The sequence below is a fragment of the Propithecus coquereli genome, unplaced genomic scaffold (genome assembly GCF_000956105.1).
Source record: "Propithecus coquereli isolate 6110/MARCELLA unplaced genomic scaffold, Pcoq_1.0 Scaffold942, whole genome shotgun sequence".
NCBI classification, from domain to species: Eukaryota; Metazoa; Chordata; class Mammalia; order Primates; family Indriidae; genus Propithecus; species Propithecus coquereli.
The window spans coordinates 32,206-40,855 of NW_012155752.1; the positions used below are offsets into that span (position 1 = coordinate 32,206).

The 8,650-nt window shown below is 44.4% G+C and overlaps 1 pseudogene; it reads left to right on the plus strand.

Annotated features, from left to right (window-relative positions):
* Positions 1 to 8,650, plus strand: part of LOC105826935 — a 39,044-nt pseudogene that overhangs the window by 26,389 nt on the left and 4,005 nt on the right.

Here is an 8,650-nt window from a genome sequence, read left to right on the forward strand (position 1 = left end):
TAAAAATTAAAAAAGAGAGCAATGGTGGAAATTACATAGCAGCTACTGCTGTGAACGAACCACTTCCGAACTCATTGGTTTAAATCAATGTGCTAGTGATTGCTAATAAGTCTGCGGGACAGTGGGCTGGTTCTTGTGGCTGTGGAAGGGGTCACTCAGGGTGTGTGATCAGCTGCGGGCTGGGTGGCAGAGTTGCTGATCCTGGCTCAGTCTCTCACCTGTGTGGGGCTTGGCCAGCATCAGGCTGATCTAGGATGGCCTCAGCGGGGACAGCTGGAGTTTCTTCCAGGCGATTCTCTCCCTCCAGAAGGGATCCCCGGCTGTCCCCACGGCAGGGACAGAGCTCCCAGGGAGTGAGAGGAGGCCGCAAAGCCTCTTGGAGCTCAGTGAGTTATCGTGTCATCATTTTCAACATCGTATTGGCCAAAAAGAAAACTCAAAGGTCCAGCAAAGAAACAAAGTGTGGTGGGTAAAATGGGCTCCGTCTCTTAATGCAAGTTGCTGAAAAATCACACTGCAAAGGGTGTGGGCACTGGGAGATGTGGACAATGGTGTTACGGATTTGTCTGTATATTTTGTATTTTTATTTAAGATTATTACAGGGGTACAAACATTTTGGTTACAAAAATTTCTTTAGTACCGATTGAGTCAAAGTTGTAAGTGTGTTCAGCACCGAGGCAGTAGGTATTGTACCCATTAGGTGTGAGTTCACCATCCCCTCCTGCCCCCTTCCACCTGCTGGATTTCCGATGAATGTTATTTCCATACGTGCACGTAAGTGTTGATCAATTAGTCCCATTTTAATGGTGAGTATATGTAGTGTTTGCTTTTCCATTTTTCTGATAATTCACTTAGAAGAATGGTTTCCAGGTGGGATATGGATTTTTTCACCTGCCTAAGATTTTTTTCTTACTCGCAAGGTTATAAGTTAGCGTGTTACTTTTCCATGGATTCTGCCACAGACAAGAGACTCCAGGGTCAGAGACAAGGGGTGGTTTACTACTCACGGCACAACACCACGTGTTTCTTCTTTGTTTGCCTCCTTTTTCCAAGCCACTCAATCCCACGTGGGTGACACAGGTGGGGTCCTATCGATGCCTGGTCCTGGAGTCCATTGAAGAGCAGGGGAGGAGCACTAGGCTTACGGAATTTGATTTTACAGCAAGCAGACACAGCCTGCTATGTGTCCGGGGGAATCATTACCTTATCTCTCAAGGTTCTTCTCTTCAAACACAGGGTGGAGAAATGACCCAGGTTAAGAACATAGGTCTTTGCATTCTTGGCATGCCCAGCAAGGATGCTCAGGGCCCAAGGAAGACCACTTCTACCAACATAGGGATATTTTTGCAGTCCACTTATAACAATAAATATGAGGAAATCCAACATTTTTGAGCACTCACTATGTGACAGAAATGATTCCTTGTGCCAATTCCATGATATAAATTCTCCGATTTAATTTTAATGCACCTGTCAGTTAGAGTTTCTTCTTACCCCATTACAGAAGAGGAAACTGATGTCCAGAAGATTAGAGGGGCTGCTCAAGTCTACCCATGTACTGAGTCCTGGGGTGGTGGAGCAGGGATTCTAACCTGGTTTATCTGGTACCGAAGCAGGTCAACTTAAATATTCCTGAAGATTTCACAGGTGGGACCTAAGGGAAGGCACTGGGTTGCCCAAGGGCACACTCAGCATAGGATGCAGAGCTGAAACCTGAACTCAGATCTCCTGTTCCCAGCCATGGGGTCTTCATCTCCTAACAGTAAAAGCTTCTGCTTTCACCCAAGCTGGGTCCTCCCTGGGGATGGCTACCTGGGCCAGAGGACAAAGAGCCTGGTTCTGAATGTGTCCATCCCGATGTTTGGGGTTGGGCAGGGGTTGCAAAGAGCCAAATCCCAGCCCCAGCTCTCTCCCCTTCTCTGGCCAGGCCAAGTGGCAGCGCCTGGCCTCGGTGGGCTGTGCCCGTCTGGACATGTTTTAGCACATCAGCCTCATGACCTTGGACAGTCTGCAGAAATGCATCTTCAGCTTCGACAGCCATTGTCAGGAGTGAGTCCTTGCCCAGGGTCTGGGAACTTGAACTGTGGAACCAAGGGGGTAGGTGGGCGAGAGAGGACTGAGGACAACCACAAGACCTGTTCTGGAGCAGGTACATCACAGCTGGACTTTGAAGGAGAGGAAGGGGTAGGTAGAAACGTTTGGGTGAAGGCAGGGAGGCTAGGAGGAGTAGAGGATGTACAGCAGACAATAGAGGTGACTTTGCATACAGGAGGCTAGGGTCAGGGCTGGGCCATGGACCAGGTGGAATCTGATAACTTCTGAGCTGTGTGCACAGTTTTCGGAAGGAGAAGGGGCAGGACTGGATACTGAGCAGGAGACAGAAGGGAGGAGGGGCACGATATCCAAGCCATGCTCTGGCTGCCTAGTGGCACGTAGGCAGCTCACAGAGGTGGATCCAGGCAAAGAAGAGGGTTTGGAGAGCCAAGGCTCATGGCTGATGCCCTCTGTGTATCTGTGGGGCCGTCTGTTTCTGGAGACTCAGTTTCCTGATGGGAGGTAGATCCTGCCTCCTGGTGGGAAATGCTCCCAGGAATTCAGGTATGTTGAGTTGTTTCTTCCGCATTCCCTCATCCTGCAGGAAGCCCAGTGAATACATCGCCACCATCCTGGAGCTCAGTGCCCTCATACAAAAAAGAGGTGAGAATATCCTCTTGTACATGGACTTCCTGTACTATCTCACCCGCGACGGGCGGCGCTTCCGCGAGGCCTGCCGCCTGGTGCACAACTTCACAGATGCCGTCATCCAGGAGAGACACCACACCCTGCCCAATCAGGGTCTTGATGACTTCCTCAAGGCCAAAGCCAAGACCAAGACTTTGGACTTCATTGATGTGCTCCTGCTGAGCAAGGTGGGCTTCCGGGGACCTGAACTCAAGAGATAGAATGGGGAGCTTCATGCCAATGTCAAATCCAAGAACTTGGACTTGACCCAGTGGGCTCTGGGGAGCATGGAAATTATTGGAGTCCGGAGGGGACCCACTCCCAAATTCCTGCTGGGGCAATGCAATGTTTTTACCTCTTAGTGCACCAGAATTTGCACCATAGCAGAGGGGCCCCAATATTATGAGTTTTGGAGCTCATAGAGAACAGCTCGCAGATTTGTGCCTTCCTCCAGCCAGAGAGCGAGAGAGAGAGAACTTTGTTCTGGAGTATAAACTAGTCTCCAGTGAGAAGGAAATGACTATGGGTTTATAAGCCAAATGCCTTCAGGGGAGATAAGATTCTCTGTGTTTACCACCCTAGAATGTGAGCAAATATCTTTGGAGCAACACTTGATTTCTGAGCTCCAAGGCAAATTGTCCTTTACACGTCCTGAAACCCAGGTTGCCAGCAACTTTTTCCCCAGAAGTCCTCATTATACAGAAACATGAAAATATTCATGGGCCACTGATTAATCCCACCAGGGATAAAAGAAAGAGGGGGCAAGGCAGGCAGGGAGGAAGCCCTTCAGACGAGGGCTCTGGCTATGGTGTCCAGGAGAGATCCAGGAGTGCAGGGTGGGTTTGTGTTTCTGGGAGGAGGATGCATCTTCAGACATTGTCTCAGGTTAGACTCAGGAGACTCAGAACTAGTGGGATTTGTTGGGTTTTGCTTTCTCTCCAGGATGAAGGTGGAAGGCAGTTGTCAAATGAGGAGATAAGAGCGGAGGCTGATACCTTCATGTTTGGGGGTGAGGGTCCCAGTGTGGGGGCAGGGATCTCTCCATTCCGCGGATGAGGTGGGTGGACCCGGATACTCCATCCTTCCCATCCTCCCTGAGGGCCTCCATATTAGGGCGCTGTCCACCCCTCTGGTGCTGAAGCAGCTCAGAGACCCACATCAACCTTCTTGCACCTCAGGCCATGACACCACAGCCAGTGGCCTCTCCTGGGTCCTGTACAACCTTGCGAGGCACCCAGAATATCAGGAGCGCTGCCGGCATTAGGTGCAAGAGCTGCTGAGGGACCGTGAGCCCAAAGGGATTGAATGGCGAGTGTAGGTCCTCATGGCCATTCCTGAGCCCCTCTCCTTGGTTCTGCTGCCCATGTGGGGAGGAGAGAAGTTGTATTTTTTGATTCTGCTGGTATTTCTTAGTGGTAACTGGAGCAGAGCCCAGAGGCAGGACTTGGGACTCAGTTGGCTATCAGGGGAATGATTGCAGGTTTTTGGGACAGAAAGACTGGGTTGCTGAGAGAATTAGTAACGCTCTGTGAGGGCTAATGATGCCACTCAGCACGTGTTCATTAATGAACTTCGTCTCCACGCCCTTTCTTTTCTCCGTGAAATATCATTGCTTTAAACAGCTTAACATATTGAGTTTGCTCCTCTGTGTCCTAATTCCTACCCGACTGTCCAGTCCAGGGATTCACAAAGGAGACCCAGAGGTAAAAGTCTTCCGTCTCCTGTCCAGAACACCCGGGTCACTCACCCACCCACCCTCCATTTAGCAAACACTCCCATGCTGCCTTCCCACACGCAGTTCTGTGCCTAGCAATTTTTTTGCCCTGGAGACCTGAGAAGGACCCAGGCCAGGGATGTGCCTTTCAGGTGCTCCCAGTCTGGTGGGGGAACAGTCCCCCATGAGGACATTCCCAGCCGACAGGAGCGTGAATACAGTTGAGAGTAAGAGAAGCAGGACTGGGGATTAAAAAGTGTCTCAGCTGAGTCCCTGAGTGATGGTCAGTAGACATTTGGGTGCAGCTGGGAAACAGGGCTCTAGGCCAAGGAGATGGGCTGGGCAAAGTTGTGGAGAGACGACAGAGACAGAGGGAGAGAGAAGTTTTAATGGTCAACTTTACCCCAAGGTTAATGGGGAGCCAGGGGTGGTGTTTGAGCAGGGGAGGCAGAGATCAGATCTGGGTAGTAGAAAGTTCTTTCTAGGGCTAGTGTGGACAGGATATTGGAAGGCACACACTGCAGCATGAGGGTGCAGGGGGGAAGTTCTGAGGTCTGAGCCAGGCCAAGGATGGGGGCATACAATGGAAGCATTGGACTAGACAGGTGTTTGGAGACGCTGTCCTCCCCTCCAAGCATTTGCTCAGCACAGCATTTTGTGTGAGGCGGAGAAACATTTTGATTCATTTCAAACCAGGAGTTCAGGAAAAATTATGCACTTGGTAAAAAATAAAAGTGTTCTGAAAAGTTTATGATAGAAATAAGCTTACTTCTTAAGCCGCACCCTAGTAGTGACTGTGGCCAATAGGTTCCTGTGTGTCCTTCCAGAAAACAGCTACCCGATGCCCACGTTTATGTGCACACTCTCTTCTTCCATACAGATGGGAGTATCTAAAACCAACACAGGTCTGCACACTAACTATATACTGTGAGGTTGTTTCTTTTTCTCAAATATGAGCTTTGGAAAATGAGTTGATTTTTAAATTTGTTTTTCGATTTTATTTGGCACATTTTAATTTTATATATTTATGTACTATAATGTGATATTATGATATATGTGTACAATATGGAACAATAGAATTCACCTAATGAACACATCTGTCCACTCGTATACTTTTCATTTTTGTGGTGGGAACATTTGAAATGTACTCTCTTAGCAATTTTGAAAAATGCAATGCATTATAGTTAACTGTCCTCACCATGCTATGCCGTAGATCTCAAAACGTATTCCTCCCGTCTTACTGAAACTTGTTACCCTTTGATCAACATCTTCCTGTTCCTTTCCTCTCTCCCTCCTGTGATAACAACATTCTCTTCTCTGTTTCTGTGATGTCTATGTTATCTATTTTAGGTCACACAGATAAGTGAGATCGCATGGAATTTGTCTTCTCATGCCTGGTTTATTTCACTTGGCATAAGGTCCTGCAGGTTGATCCATGGAGTCACAAATGACAGAATTCCCTTCTTTTTGAAGGCTGGGTAGCATTCCACTTTGTATATCTACCACATGGAAAATGAGCTTTGAATTACAAAAACAAATGAGAACGAGTTCTTCTTGTACTAAATGACACATCACAGAGAAGACTAGGGTTATCGTCGACATTCCTCCCACCCCCCTGAATCCCCTCCCTTTCTCCCAAGGGGTGTCTAGAGATATCAATTGGTCATCTATCTGCTTATCTATCCATCTACCTACCTGTCAGTCATCTCCTTATATATCCATATAGTTTCTACCTTTTGGTATATATATATATTTACATGTGTGTGTGCAACTTGGTTTTATCCCGTCAACAGTGTGTCTATGGCTATTCTTTTCTGAAGCTGCACAACATTCCATATTTTATTCAGCGCACCCCCATGTTGAAGACCCTTAAGTAAACATTTGCAGTTATAATAGGTATTGCCAATAAGCTTCCCAGTCCCTGTCCTGATTTACCTCCCAGTCTGTAGTGTGATAGGACTAGTGATCCTCATCTCTTCCTTTGACGTAGCTGTATAATATTCCATTGTGCGGATGTACCATGATTTATCTAAACATCTTCCCATTGATGTATACTGGATTGTGTCCAGCCTTTTGCCAAATGAAACATGGTGCAGTCAGCATGCGTGTACAGTCACCATTGCTTCAAGTGGGAGCATCTCTGAAGAACAGATTCTGAGACGTGCATTTGATGACTCAAATAGCATTGCAATGCACAGTTGTAATGACTGAAAATCCATTCCTGTTACCTGAGTTCCATGGCACCAGCTTTCCCGTAACATCGACAATACTATTATTCTATTACTGAATTTTAAACCTTTGTCAATATTTATATTTCTTCCTTTAATGGACATTTCTCTAAATAATAGTGAGACTGAATATCGCTTGTACGTGTTGATAAGTCACTTGTTTTCACTTTATGGAAGTGGTCATCTTACACGTTTTCCTCTTTTTCTTTGGGTTCATTATTTTTCTTATTTACTTATAGGCATGTGTATCAAAATCTTTTTTCTGTCTTGTGCTGCAAAAGATTGCCTTTTGAATTGGAGGGGGATATTTTGGTTAATTTTTATAAAGCCAAATTTGTCTACATTTTATTTTACAAAAAGACTACCCATCCATTTCCCAGGGGGTTGTGGGACTTCTTTTACCAGATGCGAAGTTTTCACTCATTTACGTGTCTGTCTCTATCCTGTTCCGTGGGTCTATTTTGCTGTCGTGCAGCAGTGCCACACTGTTTTTATTCCTGTGACATTGTGATGGGTCTTAGTTTCTGGTAGCATAACTTTCCCCTCTTTAATACTTTATTTTCAAATTGACCTACCTCTTCATGATCCTTTATTCTTCCAGAAAAATTTTAGAGTAAGTTTATCAAGTTCCTGAAAAGTCTGATAGATTTTAATTTAACTTGAATATATTTCATTGGTTGATTCCAATATATGATTGATTCGTGGGAAACATAACTTCGTAATATTGACACATCCTCTCTCGTAGTAAGAAATGGATATTCGCCTATTCAGATAATCTTTAGTCTTTTAACAGAGTTTAAAATATTTGCTTCCAGATCTTATACATGTTTGTTAAACCAACCTTTAGACACTTTTCTTGCTATAGTGAAGAGTATCTTTTCATTGCATTGAAGGAAATTTATCAGTTTATCTGGAATACAGAGATTTCATGTTTCTTAAATTTAATCCAAATATATCATGTTAATATTATTAGTATCTTTTCTTGTATTATCTTGTCCAGCTGGTTGTTATTTCTACATAGAGAAACTCATGATTTAGGGATATAGATTTTGCACCCAATTAACATAGTAAATACTAAAAATGGCATCTAGTATGAAGAGGAAAAATATGGGTCATTTAGGAAAAGCACTTGGAACAACTGGGAAGCTGTCTGGAAATGTCCACATAAGTCACATATTTAATAGTTTAAAGAAACAAGAGTCTTAAAAGCTCTAGTTGAAACCATGGAGAATTTATTTTACAGCTCCTGAGTAGAGATTACCCTATTTTGACACAAGTCCCAGGAGATAGACAAGAAGAGAATGATATAATGTTGAATGAGAGAAGATACATAGTAGTGTGCATAGTACAATAGCATGATAACTACAGTATAGTTACATAGCATGCTACTGTATAATTTCTTAAAGTTGCTTTAAAAGTAGCTTTGGAAGGACACATTAAAAATTAATAACACAGGCAACCTGTGGGGTGGCATTGGGCCATAGGGGTGGGCGAGGTTGTATAGAGTTTTCAAATTTTGAACCACTTAAGTGTAGCAGGTCCTAGCATTTTAAATAGGCACTGGAAAACAAGTGGGCAAAGAATTCAGCCCACTTACTGGATCTTCAATGTTTATAAAAGTTATCCAGTGGAATCTCTTGTGTTTTCTAAGTATAAAATCACTACCTGCCAAAATGATACATTTACCCCAACATTTCAAATTGTGTTTTCCTCCTTTTTTCTTGTCTAGTTGCATTTCCTAGTATCTCTAGTACATTGATAAATAAGAGTAAAACATTGGATCTGTGTATTTTGTTTCTTATTCATTTGTATTACGATTTTGCTTTCTTGCCATAAAAAAATATTTTTCTGCAAATATGTTAACTTTTTACAGTTGGCTTTTGGATGCTATGTTTTCGTAAGAACGGGATCCATTTGTACTCACCATCAAATTGGTATTAACTAATCAACACATAAATGCCCATATCAGAACAACATCTATTGGATGCTG